Source organism: Pan paniscus, chromosome 15 (assembly GCF_029289425.2).
Source record: "Pan paniscus chromosome 15, NHGRI_mPanPan1-v2.0_pri, whole genome shotgun sequence".
NCBI lineage: Eukaryota > Metazoa > Chordata > Mammalia > Primates > Hominidae > Pan > Pan paniscus.
In genome coordinates this window covers 28,575,987-28,595,773 of record NC_073264.2, presented here as the reverse complement: position 1 = coordinate 28,595,773, position 19,787 = coordinate 28,575,987, and the positions used below count along the sequence as shown (strand labels likewise).

Genomic DNA, 19,787 nt, shown 5'->3' with positions numbered 1-19,787 from the left:
TCCTAGAATAAAATGAAAAGTACCTATATTTTCTTGGATTACAAAAGTAGAAGTAATATTTAAGATTAGATAAAGATTATATGTCCTGATCTCAGGGAGTTTGGATACGATGCTCAAGATTTCAGAATTCAGTCTGAGTCTAAACAAGGATTGGAAGCTAAACACTGGCATTACTAAGAGCAGGGCCTTCATAATCTTGTGTGGAGCTTCATTACTGTACTCTTTATTCCTTTTATTCTAAGCTGTGGCCATTCCATACATTTATTTCTTTCTCTAGGACCAGGCTGACTTGAGACAGGGAGTTATGGTGTGACAACATACAATCTTAGGTTGTTCTTGCTATCCACGTGAGCCTGACTACTTGTATTGTTTATGTGTTCTCTTGGCATTAAGAGTGATTTGGAAATGAGTTCATATAGAGAATTCCTCAGCAAACATTCAGTAACTTATACAATTAATTTTTACCCTTTTTTGCCTTGTGTCAGGTAAGTGTGCTTCTAAGAGTAGGAAAAAGACTCTAAGGTAACTCATTGAAAGATCAGTAGATTTGTTAGACAAATGAGAAGGGAAGAAATAAGTTAGAGACAGAGAGACAAACATTTCGTGGACTGATTCAGTTTGGGACAGGGTAAGCAGTTGTCCCTCATTAAACCATTTAGTGAGGGAAGTTTGGATTGTTGTAGTGGGGGTTATCAGAAGCTGATAAGGGGAGGGTGTTGAAAAATCTTAAACAAGGTAAGATTAATGAGGTTAGTTTTCATTTTAGATATATTACTCTGGGTTAGTTTTTATTTTTATAATAATTACTGAGAAATAAATTGCATACCATAAAATTCACCCTTTAAATATATGATCTAGTGGTTTTTAGGAGATTCACAGATTTGTTTACCCATCATCACTATCTAATTTCAGAATATTTTTATCATCCTAAAAGAAACCTCATTCCTTGTAGCACTCACTGTTTATTCCTTCCTCTCTCCCACCCGGAAAACCTGCTAATCTATTTGTCTTTATGTATTTGCCTTTTTGGGATATGTCATATCACACATCACGATATGTGGGATCATATAATATGTGGTTTGTCATGACAGGATTATTTAATTTAGAATAATGTTTTCAAAGCTCACCCATGTTGTAGCATGTATCAGTACTTCATTCGATTTTATAATTGAATACTACTCCATTGTATGACTATAGACATTTGTTTATCCATTCATCAGCTGATGGACATTTGTGTTGTTTCCATTTTTTGGCTATTTTGAATAATGCCGTTATAAACATTCTTGGACAAGATTTTGTACAGATACCTGTTTTCATTTCACTTGGTTACATAACTACGAATGTACTTGCCGGGTTATATGGTAACTCTAGGTTTAACATTTTGAGGAACTTACAAACTTTTTTCAAAGTGACTATACCATTTTCTATTCCCATCAACAGTGTATGAGGGATATTATTTCCTCCACAGGCGCGATATTCTTTGTTATGGTCTGTCTTTTCTAAAATTTTACCCATTCTAATGGGTGGGAAGTGGTTTCTCATCATGGTTTTGACATGAATTTCCCATGTGATAAATGGAGTTGAACGTCTTTTATGGGTTTGTTGGATATTTCTATATTCTCTATGGAAAAATGTCAAGTCCTTTTGTATGTTTTAATTGGGATAATTTGTGCTTTTATTGTTGAAACATAAGATTTATTCATGTATTCTGGATATAACTGTCATGTGTTTTCATTTTCTTGATTGTGTCCTTTGACAAACACAACTTTTTAATTTTTATAAAGCCCAATGTATTCATATTTTTTATCACTTATTCTTTTGTTATTCTTTTGTTATCAACCTGTAAGAAACTATATCGAAGGTCACAAAGATTTTACCATATGTTTTCTTCTAAGAGTTTTATAGTTTAAAGTCTTAAATGTACACCATTTATTCATTTGAATTTAGTTTTGTATACAGAATGAGGTAAACAGGTATAACTTCATTATTTGGCATGTGGATATCCAGTTGTTCCAGTATCATTTGTTGAAGAGCCCATGATTTCCCCCATTAAATTGTCATAGAACCCTTGTTAAAAATCAATTGGCCACAATGTATGGGTTTATTTGGGAGATCTCAATTAGATTTTATTGTTCTATATATCTATCATTATGTTTGTACCACACTGTTTTGATCACTGTAGCTTTGCAGTAAGTTTTGAAATCAGAAAATGTAAGTCTTCCAACTTTGTTTTTTTTCAAGATGGATTTGGTTATAGTATTAGCATGTCAATTTCTGTAATAGCAAATAATTTGGGTTTTATAAGGACTGCAATAAATTTGTAAATCAATGTAGGGTATATTGCTATCTGAATGACAATAAATCCCCCAATTTATGACCTTATGATAGATTCCCATTTACTTAGGTTTTCATTAAATTCTTTCAATAATGTTTTATAGTTTTGATTGTACAGGTATTACACTTCTGTTGTTAAATATATTCCTTGTTATTGTTTGGATGTTATTGTAAATGGAATTGTTTTATTAATATTATTTCTCGACTGCTCATTGCCAGTGTCTAGAAATACAATGAATTTTCTATATTGATCTTATATCTTGGAACCCTGACAGCTAATTTATTAGTTCTAAAAGATTTTTGTTTGTTTTTGTGGATTACTCTGGATTTTCCATGTATAGTCATCCCTCTGTATTCACAGCTTCTACCTTCATGGATTTTTTTTTTCTGAAAAAAGATACAATAAAATACCAATTAAAATATAGCATAACTCTTTACATAATATTTACATAATATTTGGTATTTTAAGTAATCTAGAGATGATTTAAAGTTATGAAGGAGGATGTAGACCATATGCAAATACTATGTTATTTTATATAATGCACTTGAGCATGTGCCAATTTTGGTATCCACAGTGTTCTTAGAACCAATCCCCCAGGGATACAGAGGGACGACCATACAGATCATGCCATTCATGACTCAAAAATAGTAATAGTTTTACTTTTTCTTCACAATTTTCTTCTGTTTATTTCTTCTTAACTGATTGTCCTCACTAGAACCCCAATACAATGTTAAATGTAAGTGTCAAGAGTAGGGATCCTTTTCTCATTCCTGATCTTAGGGGGAATGTATTTGTTCTATCATATTAAACATGATGTTAACTTATAAATGCCTTTATAAGATTGAGGAAACTGTATCCTATTTCTAGTATTATCAAGTGTTTTTAATCATGAATGAGTATTGGATTTTGTCAAATGCCTTTTGTGCATCAATTGAGATGACCACTTTTTTTCCTTTATTTCATTAATATGAAGTACATTGACTCATTTTCGTATGTAAAACGAGTGCATCATTGCTGGGATATACCCCATTTGGTCATGTTGTCTGATATTTTTATATGTTGTTGGATTCAGTTTGCTTATATTTTGTTGAGGACTTCTATAGGTACATTCATAAGGGATATTGGTTTGTAATTTTATTTTCTTATGATGCTTCTGTCTGATTTTATTATCAGGGTAATACTGATCTCATATTGTGAATTGTTTGAGATTTGAAGAATGGATTAAAGAGAAAATGATTGTGCCCGTAGACCAATGAAGAGACTGTTGCAATAACTCAGGTGGATATGCTTTAAAGTAATAATAATGAGAATAGAAATGTGTAAAGAAAAAGCCAACATTTAATATAAAGATTTTTTTTTAAAAACTGAATTTCTTCCTACTATTCAAGGGAGAGCTGTGCGTGTAGGGATATAGTATCTCTGAACCAAACAAATTGCTGATTTTATACAGAAGCAAAGTGAAACAAAGGAAATAATATTAAATGCTCAGGAATTGGCAGACTTCCAAAAGTGAGGGTGTGTGGAGCTTGGCTATTGGTAATTGGCTGCTACTAATTGACTGGCTTTCAGAAGCATAGTTACTAATATGAAGTTATAATTGATCAATTGGCATGGATTCAAATTTATTGGCATGAGTTTAAAAGTTATTCTGGTGATTACCTAATATTATGGACAAAAAAGAATACGAATGTTTTATTCTTGGAGAGAAATGAGCAAATAAAAAGTGAATTCAGGGCATATGCTGATTTAATGGGGTGGTAAAGAAGAGGAATACGTTAAGCATGTGATTCAGGTTTCCGGCTTGTATGACTTAATGTGAGATTTGTCATGTTAAGAATCTATCTCTTTTGTTCTTCCTTTTTTGATTTGCCATCTACAGTGCAACTGCCACCAAAATGTAAAATTTTCATAAAAATCCTTACAAGGAAGACCTGTAAGGTTGAACCCTCCAATACAATAGAAAATGTAAAGGCCAAGATCTAGCATGAGGAAGGAATTCCTCCTGATCAGCCAAGACCGATCTTTACTGGTAAGCAACTGGAAGATGGGGGCACTTTGACTAGGACATTAAAAATAAGTCCGCTCTTCATCTTGTGCTGAGACTTCCTGGTGGTGCCGAGAAAAGGAAGAAGCCTTGTACCACTTCCAAGTAGAATAAGCATAAGAGAAAGGTTAGGCTGGCTGTCCTGAAATAGTATAAGGTAGATAAGAATGGCAAAATTAATCACCTTCAATGCCCTTCAGATGAATGCAGTACTGAAGTTTTCATGGCCATTCACTTTAATAGACATTACTGTGGCAAATGTGGCCTGACTTACTGCTTCAGCAAACCAGAAGACAAGTAATTGTGTATGAGTTAATAAAAAGTGTGAACTTAAAAAAACACAAAATCTATCTCCTTGTTGACTGATGTACTCCTAGTTCCTTGGAAAATAGCTGAACTATACTAGGCGCTTTATAAATATTTTTAATTAAAATATTTCCATTAACATAGGAAACATTAATGAAAGTATAAAATGCCAGATGTGTTTAATTTCAAATCTTTGCAAGATATCAAAAGAAGGTGCATTATAGTAAACTGGAATAATTAGTACAGATATTTATTTTGACAAGATTTCATGGGCACCAGCATATAGATGATTTTTGAAAATATAAGTCACATAAAAGTTCCCATGGACCTTAGGAGAAGAAAAGACAGCTAGGACAGACATCTAACAAACCCAACCATTTGAAGAACCAGGAAGCAATAGAATCTGATAAGAACACTGATAAGAAAATATCTAAAATAAGCAGAAATAAAATAATGAGAGAATTGTGAAAGCTAAGTGAAGTTGTTTTGTTTATTTGTTCCTTCTCTTTTTTCCCCCCTCCTGAAGAAAGAAGTGGTTAACCTTATTAAATAAGCCTTAGGGGGTACACAAGAAAAGGAAGAGGACTGGAAGGTACCTATAGGATCAACAATGGGGACATCAGTGTCCTTGACAAGAGTTGATTCCCTGGAGTGGTAGGTGCCATGCGTAGAAGAAGAATCAGCTGAGGAGAGTGAACAGAGGTTTAGTTGGACAGAGGAGAATAGGATAAGCAGACAGGCTTGAAGTTGAGGAAAGGAGTTTATTTTTGATTTTTATGTTAAGGGAAACCAGAGCTTATTGAACCCTGATTGAAAAGAAATGGATAGAGATTTACAATGCAGGAAAGACAAAGAATGATCAAAAGACTAATGTAAAGAGTGAGAATTTATGATTCTATGTCTTCTAACTCTCAAAACCCTTGCACCTCTAAATTTCTATGATTATTTTAATTGTCTATGTAAATGGTTGCATTATTGGGAATTTGTTGTTAACTATCTTAATGCAAGTAATCCACAGATTATATGACAAAATTGATAAAATTATTTTATTCTTTCATAGGGAATAGAGAACATAGTAAACAAATTACTGAACATTTGAATTTTTCACAAATTTTATATCAAAAGGAGAACCACATATATCCTTTGACTATATATGTCAGTTGTTAATATATTATCACATTTTTTCTCTCTCTTTTCTATTCTATTAATAAACCATTTTAGGATTAGTTGCAAATATTGTGACACTTCACCCTAATTAATTCAGCATGAAACATTAATCATCTAAGAAGAAGAACATTCTCTTACATAACCACTATAAAATTGCCTACCAAGGATATTTAACATTGATACAATGACATTATCTAATATACAGCCTATATTAAATTCTACCCACTATCAATTAAGCCAATGATATATGTTATGAACTTTTAAAAAATATAGAATCCAAATAGAGTTTGTGCATTTTATTTAGTTCTCGTTTATTCTTTCGTTTTCTTTAAACTATAAACTGCCCACAAACTTTTCGCTTTTATAAATATTACAGATACTGATATTTTAAAAGAGTCCATTCTAGTTTGTTTGTTTGTTTGCAGAATTTGTTCTAATTTAAATTGTCTTATTGTTTCTTAAATTCTAAATTCTGGTTAAGAATTTCAGGTGCAAATGGTACTTGGGCTATTAGTTCATCACGTTGCAAAGCACATGACGTCAATGTTTAATATTACAGGTAATATTAACTCACTTAAAATATTCTTCACCAAATTTATCTAAAAAGTGCTTTTTCCCTTTGTGGTTAATAAGTAATTTGTTAAATAGTGCATTGAGCCTACATGCATATCTTGTTTTTCAAACATATTTTATTCACTGTGTTTTCATCTACTGAAAACTTTTTTTTGTGAGTCTATTATTGCTATGGTGATTATGAAATGGTGATTTGCTGTCTCTTTAATTTCTTCTATATTTAATAGTTTATTTGGCCTTATGTATTTTTTTTTTAAGACAGGGTCTTGCTCTGTCACCCAGACTGGAGTGCAGTGGTGTGATCATGGCTCATTGCAACCTCAAAAGCCTGGGCTCAAGCGATCCTCCTACTTTAACCTCCTGAGTAGCTGGGACTACAGGAGTTCACAAAAACTAGTTTTTAATTTTTTGTAGATGTGAGGTTCACTCTGTCACCCAGATGGCTCATCACAACCTGAAATGCCTAGGCTCAATCCTCCTACTTCAACCTCCTGAGTGCTTGGGACTACATGATTGCACCAAAAAGCCATTCCCAGCCAATTTTTAATTTTTTGTAGACATGGGCTCTCACTATGTTGCCCAGGCTGGTCTTGAACTCCTGGGTTCAAGCAATCCTCCTGCCTCAGCCTCCCAAAGTGCTGGGATAACAGGCATGAGCCACCATGCCTGGCAAACCTTATGTATTTATATAAAAAATATACTTGTCTCCAAATCTTTATTTTTATTTTGTAAAAATAATTACTAGTATGCCTTCATTGATTGATCTTTAATATTGATATGTTCTGAATTTTTGTGTTCCCCCAAAATTCATACCTTGTAACCTAATCCTCAATGTGGTTGTATTCAGAGGTAGAGTCTTTAGGAAGTGGTTTGATCATGAGGGCTCTGACTACATAAATGGGATCAATGCCCTCACTAAAGAGTCTTGAAGGAAGACAGCCTGTTTGCCCATTCTGCCGTATGAGGCTAGCAACAGGCATCATATTTTAGGCAGAGCTCTCACCAGATACTGAATCTGCTGGCACCTTAATCTTAGACGTTCCAGCTTCCAAACTATGAGCAAAAAATTTATGATATTTATAAATTACCCAGTCCAAGGTATTTTGTAATAGCATCCCAAATGGACTGAGATAAATATATTTTTCCAGCTTTATTGATGTATGATTGACAAATAAGAGATTGTGCAGATTTAACATGTGCAACATGGTATTTTTATATAAGTGTACCTTGTATAAAATGATTTTCACAATCAAGCTAAATAGTATATGCATTACCTAATATGGTTACTTTTTTTGTGTATAGTGGAAACACTTAAGATCTACTCCTTAAGCAAATTTCCAGTCTAAAATATATTATTATAAATTATAGTCATTATACGTTAGATTTCTAGAACTTACAGCTTGAATTTTGTACTCTTTGATCAACATCTTCCCACTTTGGCCAATATCTCCCCATTTCCCCGACACCTCCCAGACTCTGGCCACAACCATTCTACTCTCTGTTTCACTCTGTTTGATTATTTTAGATTCCACATAAAGGTGATCTCATGCAATATTTGTCTTTCTGTGTCTGGCTTATTTCTCAAAGCATATGTCCTTCAATTTCACCTACCTGCCGCAAAGGGCAGACTTTCCTTGTTTTATAAGGCTGAATAATACACACACACACACACACACACATTTCTTTATCAATTCATGCATCAATGAACACTAAGTTGTATCCATAAATTGGCTATTGTGAATAATGATGCTATTTCTTTAATGTATTTCTATTATTGTTTATTTTGACACTTAGTGTGTCCTAAATTTGTCCAAAGGGAGCTCCTTTAAGTTTTTCAAGTCTTTGTTTTTTCACGGTGAGAAACCTAATTCCCAACAATATCAACATATTAAATCTTTTGCTCAATTCTATTATACATGACCAAACTAGTTTCAAACTTACTGCACTAATACCACTACCAAAAACACATGTTAAGTAACACTCAAGATTTCTTTTGTTTTAAAAATATATTCTACCTATTGATAGAAATAGTAATCAAACAGTTCACTCAATCTTCAAAATAAGCCTACTAATAGATTTTTTAATTAAAATAAGACCTATAATATAGGTAATTGCAAATGCAATTATAATGCTTTATTATTCAAGAGAAAGCCAATCAGAATGTAAACCAACATTATAGTGTCCCCTTCCTTATCTTTCTTTTGTGAGCATCACCTTGGAAAATAACTTTCTTGAGAGAAATATTGTGGACTTAAACCCTATAGCAACTTGTGGTGCAAAAGGCAAAAAATTAGAATTCCCTTTCCCAAGATTATTAAAATTCCATCACGGTATCAGATTTTTCAAGGAGGGAGACGAGAATTACTGGCAACCATTAAAAATAATAATGTTCATTTCTGAGTGCCCTTCAGAAATGCATATATTTGGGGGGAAACCCGGGTAGAAAAAAAAGGAATGAGTCAACTTAACAGGCTTCATTTTAAATTCTATCTCTTTATTATATCAAAATGACATCTTTGCAGTTTAGAGGGACCAGTAGGCACTGTTATAGCTAAAATTGGATAAAATTCCTAGCTGTGTCAAAGACATTGTTTGAATTCACTTAAAAGTGTTTTATGTCACTGTTCACCACTCCCCTTCTCTAGTCATGATCTGCCTGTGGCAAACTGTTTCTCTCCAGGACTGAAAAGATTACTCCCACTGATACTCCTCTGACAGTGTGAATATTGACTTGCACTTATAAAGGTCAGACAGTTCCACTAGTTAATAGGAGTGAGAAGAGCAGCTCCAACAAGTCTCTTTGAAAGGAATTTAACCTTCAAATTGCAAAGCATGCTGCTCTGTGGAGCCACTTTTGGCAACTAAGAATACATGCTTCTCTACTTTCCAAAAATACTAACAGAAGCCTGAAAGTTAGCATTACAGAGGGAAACAATCATGCTTTGTAGCCGACAAACGTCCATGGGAACGTCATGCAGGATATGCCTAGTTATTTTATATTTTAAACAGAGTTGGATACAGTGGAGTAATTCTCTAGGCCTGTAACTTTCCTCAATGTATAAAAGCCTTTTTGACTTTTAAGAGCCATGTGCTGTAAGATGATAAGACACCACATATATTTTTCTCAGCATCATTCTGACACAAGATCAAGAAAAAGGTTTATTCCCAGTGGAGCATAGCATCTCCTCACCTATTTTTTTGAAAAGTCCTTTGCCTTCTGTTATTGTCTCATGACTGAGAGTTCAGGAAAGGCTGACACAATTTAAAGTCTCTGAGAATGTGGCCTATCTGTTAATAGTAGTGTCCTGAAGTACAATACAAGAAAAATGGGAGTGAGAAAACAAGACTGAAAATGGGAATGAGACTTCACTTTTTATTCTGATGGAAGGTAAAACCAATATTTTTAATTTTTAATAAAACTCATTTATATTGTGGCATCAATGGCAGAAAGGATGTGCTACATATAAATGAAGATGATTCCCTATTTTTCTTGAGCAGTGGAAGACAGGAGGAGACATAATGATAAAGAGAGTCTTTTACAAGTAATAAGTAGGAAGAAGAATATGTCCTGGGTGTCCTGGAAAGCAAAGCTTTCATGATTCCAGAGCATATTTTAGAAATGGCATTACGGCTTTCACTGCTTTAAGTTTGGCATCAGCGAGACTTCAGATTGTGCTAAAATCATCCTTAATGTCCTTTCTGCCTCATCAGTGGGGGACCATTCAAGTAACAAAGTGCCAATCAGGGGCTCTTGTTCCTCTTTAGCTTGAAGATATTACTGTGGAGGTTTTTCTGAGAGCATGATCTCTCTGCTTGAGATGCCCTTTATTATAACTATAGTTAAAGGTCTGCTGACTTAGCCGTTATAAACCCCTAATGTTCTCAACTACAAAAATTTGCTCTAAAATAAAGCTTAGCACACTAACTTGGAGCTCAGGAGAGTCATGATTTTGATAAATTCTAAGAGAATAAAATAGTCATTTTAACATAAAAAGAGAGTAACAAAAATATAAATATCAAAGCTATTTGAGTTATGTGTGTCACTGCTCTGGTATCTCCAAAAATAGCATCGTTAATTAAAATGAAGTTGGAAAGTAATTTGCTCATAATGTGCACTAATCATTTTTGTAAGTTTGGAATATAAAAATGTAATTAAGGAAAAGAAAAATGGGTTATAGACAGGATGATTTTCTTGATTGAGAATATATCAGTGAATTTTTAACTCAAATGTTTTCTGGAAATATAGAATCTGTGTTGCTATCACAGTCTGCGCAGTCTTTTAGTCACTGACTCAGATACTCTTAATGCTTAAGACTTTCCCTGTAATTTTTTTTCTTTTTCTTCGTTCTTTTTTTATTTTATTTTTTAATGAGACAGTATCTGTCACCTAGGCTGGAGTGTAGTAGTGCTGTCTCAGCCACTGTAGCCTTGACCTCCCTTGCTCAAGCGATGCTCCCACCTCAGCCTCCTGAGTAGCTGGGACTATAGGCACATGCCACCATGTCTACCTACCTGAAAAAAAAATTATAGAGACAAGGTCTCACTATGTTGCCCAGGCTGGTCTCGAACTCCTAGGCTGAAGCATTCCTCCTGCCTTGGCGTTCCAAAGTGCTGGGGTTACAGGGGTGAGCCCTTGCACCTGGCCATGCTGTAAGTTTCTTAGCCATCTTTAAGGTTTTTGTTAATTGAAGTGACCCACAAATAACAGTTTGTATAAAAAAAAAAAGGCGGCAGCTTAGGAGCAGAGTATTACAAATGAAATATTAATAGTAGAAAATAGACTTCAATATTTTTAAATATGAAGATTATAATTATTGAAAATGTATACTTTTAGCCCTCTATTTCTAAGAAAATACCTAAAGAAACATGTACTGTTCTAATGATACAGAATTTGTTCAGAATTTTTAAATATCAAAACATTTTTGTAATAACCTTCCAGCATAGCAACCTTTCTGCAGATAGCGACCATAAACTCGGGACGGAATTAAACAAAACAGAACAAAACACGTACTGTAAAACTCTAGAATTAAACAATGATAGGCAGATTCTGGAAATGCATTGATAGCTAGGAGAGCTCTACAGGGTGAGACTGTAATTTTACAGGAATCTATAAAGGAATAAGCAGAGTGATGTCTTAGAAAGTAGAAGAGTGTCTCCTTTTAGATAGGGAAAAGAAAGGCCTTTCTGAGGATTTCATGTTGTAGCTAAGAAGTGATGAACAAGAATTAGCAAACTAAACATTTCTAGAGAAAGAATATTCAAACTAAGGGGAAGAAAAATTGCTAACGTACTAGGATAAGGCTCGGCATGTCCCAGAAACAGAATGGAAATCCATGGAGCTGAAGATGAATGATTAAAAGGCAGAGCGGCAAGAAAAAGTTGGAGAGGAGGAAGGGAACCAGATCATATATATATGTAAATTTTTCACTTAGGGCCTACTCTATGCAAGGGAATGTATACAGAAATACAAGTAAGATATGATTCTCACCCTAGGAGAGTTCCCAATTCTGGGGAAATGGGGTTTTTGGCTGTGCTGTCAATGCAATGTATTGCAGACAGATCCTAGACGTGCCTCTGCTCAATCACGTCGTAGCTTAGAGTCAAGCAGAGAAAATCATATGGACAAATGAATGAATGGATAGATGGATGGATGACAGACTGAGAAACTGCAGCTGGCTTCTCAGACACCAGACAATTGATCTCTTCTTTGCACTGTCACCACATACAGACTCTGAACTGCACTTCTAATTTGATGGTTAAAAACTTAGATAATATAGTTTGAAGTCAGGTAGCATGATGCCTGCAGCTTTGTTCTTTATGCTTAGGATTGTCTTGGCTACACGGGCTCTTTTTTGCTTCCATATGAAATTTAAAGTAGTTTTTTTTCTAATTCTGTGAAGAAAGTCAACGGTAGCTTGATGGGGATAGCACTGAATCTATAAATTACTTTGGGTGGTATCGCCATTTTCACAATATTGATTCTTCCTATCCATGAGCATGGAATGTTTTTCGATCTGTTTGTGTCCTCTCTTATTTCCTTGAGCAGTGGTTTGTAGTTCTTCTTGAAGAGGTCCTGCACATCCCTTGTAGGTTGTATTCCTAGGTATGTTTTATTCTCTTTGTAGCAATTATGAACAGGAGTTCACTCATGATTTGGCTCTCTGTTTGTCTATTATTGGTGTATAGAAATGCTTGTGATTTTTGCACATTGATTTTGTATCCTGAGACTTTGCTGAAGTTGCTTATCAGCTTAAGGAGATTTTGGGCTGAGATGGTGGGGTTCTCTAAATATACAAACATCTGCAAACAGAGACATTTTGACTTCCTCTCTTCCTATTTGAATACCCTTTACTTCTTTCTCTTGCCTGATTGCCCTGGCCAGAACTTCCAATACTATGTCGAATAGGAGGGGTGAGAGAGGGCATCCTTGTCTTGTGCCGGTTTTCAAATGGAATGCTTCCAGATTTTGCCCATTCAGTATGATATTGGCTGTGGGTTTGTCATAAATAGCTCTTATTATTTTGAGATATGTTCCATCAGTATCTAGTTTATTGAGAGTTTTTAGCATGAAGGGGTGCTGAATTTTATTGAAGGCCTTTTCTGCATCTATTGAGATAAACGTGTAATTTTTGTCATGTGCACTAATAATTTTTGTAAGTTTGGAATATAAAAATGGAATATAGCTTTTACACTGTTTATGTGATGGATTATGTTTATTTATTTGCGTATGTTGAACCAGTCTTGTATCCCAGGGATGAAGCCGACTTGATTGTGGTGGATAAGCTTTTTGATGTGCTGCTGGATTCGGTTTGCCAGTATTTCACTGAGGATTTTCGCATTGATGTTGATCAGGGATACTGGCCTGAAATTTTCTCTTTTTGTGTGTCTCTGCCAGGTTTTTGTATCAGGATGATGCTGGCCTCATAAAGTAAGTTAGGGAGGAGTCCCTCTTTTTCTATTGTTTGGAATAGTTTCAGAAGGAATGGTACCATCTCCTCTTTGTACCTCTGGTAGAATCGGGTGTGAATCTATTTGGTCCTGGGCTTTTTTTTTTTTTTGGTTGGTAAGCTATTAATTACTGCCTCAATTTCAGAACTTGTTATTGGTCTATTCAGGGATTTGATTTCTTCATGGTTTAGTATTGGGAGGGTGTATGTGTCCAGGAATTTATCCATTTCTTCTAGATTTTCTAGTTTATTTGTGTAGAGGTGTTTATAGTATTCTCTGATGGTAGTTTATATTTATGTGGGATCAGTGGTGATACCCTCTTTATCAGTTTTTATTGTGCTTATTTGGTTCTTCTCTCCTTTCTTCTTTATTTGTCTGGATGGTGGTCTATCTATTTCAAATTACAAGTCTACAGTAACAAAAACAACATCGTACTGGTACAAAAACAGATATATAGACCAATGGAACAGAGCAGAGGCCTCAGAAATAATGCCACACATCTACAACCATCTGATCTTTGACAAACTTGACAAAAACAAGCAATGGGGAAAGGATTCCCTATTTAATAAATGGTGTTGGGAAAACTGGCTAGCCATATGCAGAAAACTGAAACTGGACTCCTTCCTAACACCTTATACAAATATTAACTCATGATGGATTAAAGACTTAAACATAAGACTTAAAACCATAAAAACCCTATAAGAAAACATAGGCAATACCATTCAGGACATAGGCATGGGCAAAGTCTTGATGACTAAAACACCAAAAGCAATGGCAATAAAAGCGAAAATAGACAAATGGGATCTAATTAAACTAAAGAACTTCTGCACAGCAAAAGAAACTATCACCAGAGTGAACAGGCAACCTACAGAATGGGAGAAATTTTTGTAATCTATCCATCTGACAAGGGCTAATATCCAGAATCTACAAGGAACTTAAACAAATTTACAAGAAAAAACAAACAACCCCATCAAAAAAATGGGTGAAGGATATGAACAGACACTTCTGAAAATAAGACATTTATGGAGCCAACAAACAGATGAAGTCCTCACTGGTCATTACAGGAATGCAAATCAAAACCACAATGAGATAGCATGTCACACCAGTTAGAATGGCAATCATTAAAAAGTCAGGAAACAACAGGTGCTGGAGAGGATGTGGAGAAATAGGAACACTATAACACTGTTGGTGGGAGTGCAAATGAGTTCAAGTATTGTGGCAGACAGTGTGGTGATTCCTCAAGGATCTAAACCAGAAATACCATTTGACCTAGCAATCTCATTACTGGAAATATGCCCAAAGATTAGAAATCATTCTACTACAAAGACATATGGACACACATTTTTATTGCAGCACTATTGACAATAGCAAAGACTTGGAACCAACCCAAATGCCCATCAAGGGTAGACTGGATAAAGAAAATGTGGCACATATACACCATGAAATACTACACAGTCATAAAAAAGGATGAGTTCATGTCCTTTGCAGGGAATGGATGAACCTGGAAACAATCATTCTCAGCAAACTAACACAGGAACAGAAAACCAAACACTGCATGCTCTCACTCATAAGTGGGAGTTGAACAATGAGAACAAATTAACATAGGGAGGGGAACATCACACAGTGGGGCCTGTCAGGGGTTGGAGGGCTAGAGGAGGGATAGCATTAGGAGAAATACCTAATGCAGATGATGAGTTGATGGGTGCAGCAAACCACCATGGCACATGTATACCTATGTAACAAACCTGAACATTCTGCACGTGTATCTCAGAATTTAAGTATAATTTAAAAATTAGATAAAAATGTGTAAACCTGTTTGTGTCTTCCAGTAGATCTCTGATTAGCTTATGACTGGGGGTAGGTTGCTTAACTTCTGTTTCCTTATCTATGAAATATCCATAAGCATATCTATGTCCTAGTGATTTAACTGTGATTTCCTATTTTGTTTTGTCTTTGTTTTTGAAATGAGATATTACATATAAAGTACAACTGTTAATAACTAGACCCAGGAACTCAATATTATCATTTTATCTGATGTTGATTATAATTGAAGAGTACTAACTTCTAATAATTAAACCTAAAATAAATTGAGTCCTAAAGCAGACACTGTTTTGTGAATTATTGGTTTACTGAGAGATAAGTCTGGCTGAATATGACCTGGTGGTTCTGTACTTATCTCTCTCAGTCAGATAAGAGCTCATAAATCAACATCTGGTTTATGACTCAGTTTATTGTAAATTTGATTATTAAAAGTTAGTACTTCTCAATTATGATCAACTTCAGATAAAATAATAATATTTAGTTCCTGGGTCTAGTTATTAACAGTTGTACTTTACATGTGATATCTCATTTCAAAAAACAAAAAACAAAACAAAACAAAACAAAGAAACAAACAAAAAAACAAGAAATCATGTATAAGTCTCTAGAAGATAGCTATGATTGTGGATATTTTATAGATAAAGAAGCAGAGGTTGAGCAACCTACCTCAAATCAGGAACAATCTATTCTGAGAATGTTGGAGATGCAAAGAAAAACAACAGATTGGTAGAGTAAAGACGTTGCAGTCAAAGGGGAAAAAGTGGATCCAAATTACACATTTAAGTGGTACAAAATAGACAATTCAAATCTCTTCAGATACTCTTGTTTATTTTTTCCACATATATAAGTTTTCATCTTTCTTGAGTGAAATTGAGTAGTCCCAGATAAATAAGTAGAGTAAGAATGGTGTAAGTCACCTAGTGAGCTAAAATTTGGTGGTTATAACAAAAGATTAAGAGAAAACACTCTCTTTGTTGCTAGAAAGTAGGTCCTCTTCTGCAGCCCTAGTTTATAAGTTCCCCCCACCCTCCGCCCTCAATTTGTGTATCATTATCCCGTGCTTGTCACTGACTCTGTATAAAAATATGCTCAAGTTTTACACGTCTTGACAAAGTATTCTTCCTTTAACCCTACATTTTCAACTACATACACTACCTACGCTGTTTCTCTCCTTTCCTTCATAGTCAAGCCTTTAGAAAAAATAACCTATGTTCATCATGTCTACTTCTCCACCTTCCATTCATTCTCCAATTCCTAAAATATGGCTTCTGTCTGGGTTACTTCTCTGAAGCTGTTTTCTCTAAGGGCTTCATTGACACACTTATTATCAAACCAACTATACCTTTTTATTCCAATTATTCTCATCTTTTTGTAGTGTTTGCTTCTATTCACAACTACATCTTTCTGAAAATTATTTTATCATTTTCTATCCTGCAAATTCCTCCTGATTCTCTTTCTATTCTATGAGCACTCCTTAGTTTTCCCATTGATGTTTCCCCAGGTACCTACTCAAATCATTTATTTCTTTCTTCATGCAATTTTCTTAGGCAATATTTTCAACTTCCACAATGTTAACTCCATATATCCTCAATTACTCATCCATATCTACCTATCACCTACAACAGTTCTTGGAGCTGAGGAGGCATTTAATTAGTATGGTCTGAATAATCAATGGATGGATGGATGGATGGATGGATGGATGGATGGATGGATGGATGGATGGATCTACATGAGAAGTCACAATCTAGAAATGTTAAGGATGAATGTGAAGTATTGGCATTTTATGTGGGTGGGGGTGGTGGAGACCCAATTAAAAATATACTATATTTAGTCTGGGAATTCTACCTTTAAACTTAGATTATAAATTTTCTTGAAAACCAATGGGAAGGTACAGCAAAAATGGCCCAATATTCTACCATGGCAACCATCTGTTAGAGCTGAGTCATATTTGCGCCCTTTAGAGGAAAACGTGTTGCTCAATTTGGCACAGTCAGACCATGGCTACGCCTTCATTTACGTTACCTGCCTGACCTCATAAGCATTCAATTAGATATGTCAAACAAAACAGCCTGCAGACATGTAAATTCAATATGATCCAGACTATATTAGTCACCTTCCAAATTTTTTAATCTGTGACTTCCTTACTTATGTAACCAATTTCAATAAAAAATTATCCATATTACATAAGCCAAAAACCAAGAGTCTTGGAGGTTCTTCCTGTTTATTCCTGCAACATCTTATCAACATTACCTCATGTCAGTATTCGCCATTATAAATATATCTGTAGTTTATCTCCTTCTCTCTTATTTTAGGCATGCATCATCATTTCCCTACAGATGTTGTGACAGGTTCCTAACTGCTCTTCTGGCCTGTTCTTGTTTCCTCTCTATTCATCTATCTGAAAAGCTTCTATATATCCTTTAGGTCTCAGTTCAAGTGCTATGTTCTCTATGAAACTCATCTGACTTAGGAATAAATTTATTTATAACTCCCTTTATCTACTAAATTATTAGTATTATTGTAATATTTTACTAGAATGATGATAGTGACAATAACAATAGCCAAAATACATTATGTACTTTATATAGTACAGGGACTCTCATAATAACTTAGTATATATGTTCTCATTTTATCTTTGCAGTATTATGAGGTAGATAAAATTATTATCACCACATACAGATGAAGAAGCTGATGTATAGGCAGATTTTTAAAAATATTATCCAGGAATGAGGTTTGACATGTCTATTTTGATTCTAGAGGAATAAGTCCCTTCTAAATCTGCCTGTGATTTTTCAACTATGCAATGAACACCACCAGTTTGATTTGGGGCTTTGTAGCTATCATAATCCCTGTGTTTTACATAGTGACAGGACAAATAATTTTTGTTGAATAACTAAATGATTAAAACACTTGATTAAACTGGTAAGGAGATTATGAAACAATCTTGTTTTTGTTGTCTAAGGCTTCTCAGCTAATACTGCTTAAAAGTAAGTTTTTTTTCCCCTTTGTCTTAAGGCTGTCTTCTAAAATAGTTGAAGTCTATAGGTCTTAGACATTAAAAACACTATAATGCAACTATGATCAAGTTATTTGCCTTTAGGCCTTAGTGCTATGTGCCATTGACTTCTAATTTGATATTTAATGTGCTGGTGACCCCTATTTGAGCAGCCCAGGTTCTGAGGGCCTATATTGCAGCTTAGCTATAGTTTGCAAGTCTATTTCTTTTAATAATAGTTAACTCAGATAGAATAAAAATAATCTATTTCTGGCCCCTCACCAGTAACTAGAAAATTGGCCTTTGGAGAGACATATTTACTGACTGTGACATGCAGCAACAATACAGAAATGCCTGTAGCCAGGAAGAGGTAGACCAGTTAGGTAGAGAGTAAAGCTGTGATTTAAAAAAATTGAAAGACAACATTGCAAATTCAAAATTTTGCAGGTTAAAGAGTTTTTATTCTTGCTATGCTACCAATTTGAATCTGCTGCTAAATGACTGAATTGAAGAGGAATGAGGGTCACAGTTAACAGGTGTAGATATGAATGTTGAAGATATAATACTTGTTGCCTCTACTACATACTTGACATTAAGCATGTTATTTACCTAAGATATCTGCCATCTAATATGCAGATTTTAAAGTATGCAAATCCTTTTTGATGTCATTAATAAAATTATAAATAGCTAAGGACAGGTACTAATTATTATACCTCTTGTATCTACCACGTTGCTTAGAAAAGTACACCCACCAGATATCACAAAATCAAGATAACTTATACCTCAGTCAACTAAGAAGGAAGCATTTTCATCACAGTAAGATTCAATATATAAAGTTTTACACTGGGCATGGTGGCTCATGCCAGTAATTCCAGCACTTTGAGAGGGCTGAGGTGGGAGGACTGCTTGAGGCCAGGAGTTTGAGACCAGCCTGGGCAACAAAGGGAAATCTTGTCTCTTAAAAAAAAAAAAAAAATTAGCTAGCCCAGTGTAGTGGTTAGTGCCTGTAGTCCCAGCTACTCAGGAGGCTGAGGCTGGGGGATCTCGAGACCTTGAGTACAAGGCTGCAGTGAGCTATAATCATACGACTTCACTCCAGCCTCAGTGACAGAGCAAGACCCTATCTCTGTGAAAATAAAATATAAAGTTTCACTACCTGGCAATCTTTAAGTTAGATTTTTTTTGTCTCTGAGTTGTTTTTTTCTTTTTTTTCTTTATGATCTTGTAACTTTGAAGTGGGAATTTAATGATCCCAGATAATTCCAGTTGAATAATTATATTTGAAATAAATTTGATTTGAGGAAAGCATTGGTTAAGTCTCTATTTTTTTTTTTTTGGCTGGAGAAATATGTATTTAGACTGTCAGAGCAAACTAATAATTTTCTTTCAAATTTGTATTAATTTCACAGAAGAACAAGTAAGTTAATTTTTGTTTATCATGCTTCTTTTGTGTTGGTGGGATGATTCATATCAAACTGCAGCTTCTGTCAGATGTGTCAGGATAATGTAGGACTTCATCGTTCTTTTTGTTAAAGCATAATGTTATAATATGTGGTGATGTTTTAAGTTTCCTCAATGACAACGTAACTTTGTGAAACATT

The 19,787-nt window shown here is 34.6% G+C and overlaps 1 pseudogene; it reads left to right on the top strand.

The window, feature by feature from the left end:
* Window positions 1-4,162: 4,162 nt before the first annotated feature.
* Window positions 4,163-4,680, top strand: LOC106635469 (ubiquitin-ribosomal protein eS31 fusion protein-like; annotated as a pseudogene).
* The last annotated feature ends 15,107 nt before the right edge of the window (window positions 4,681-19,787 follow it).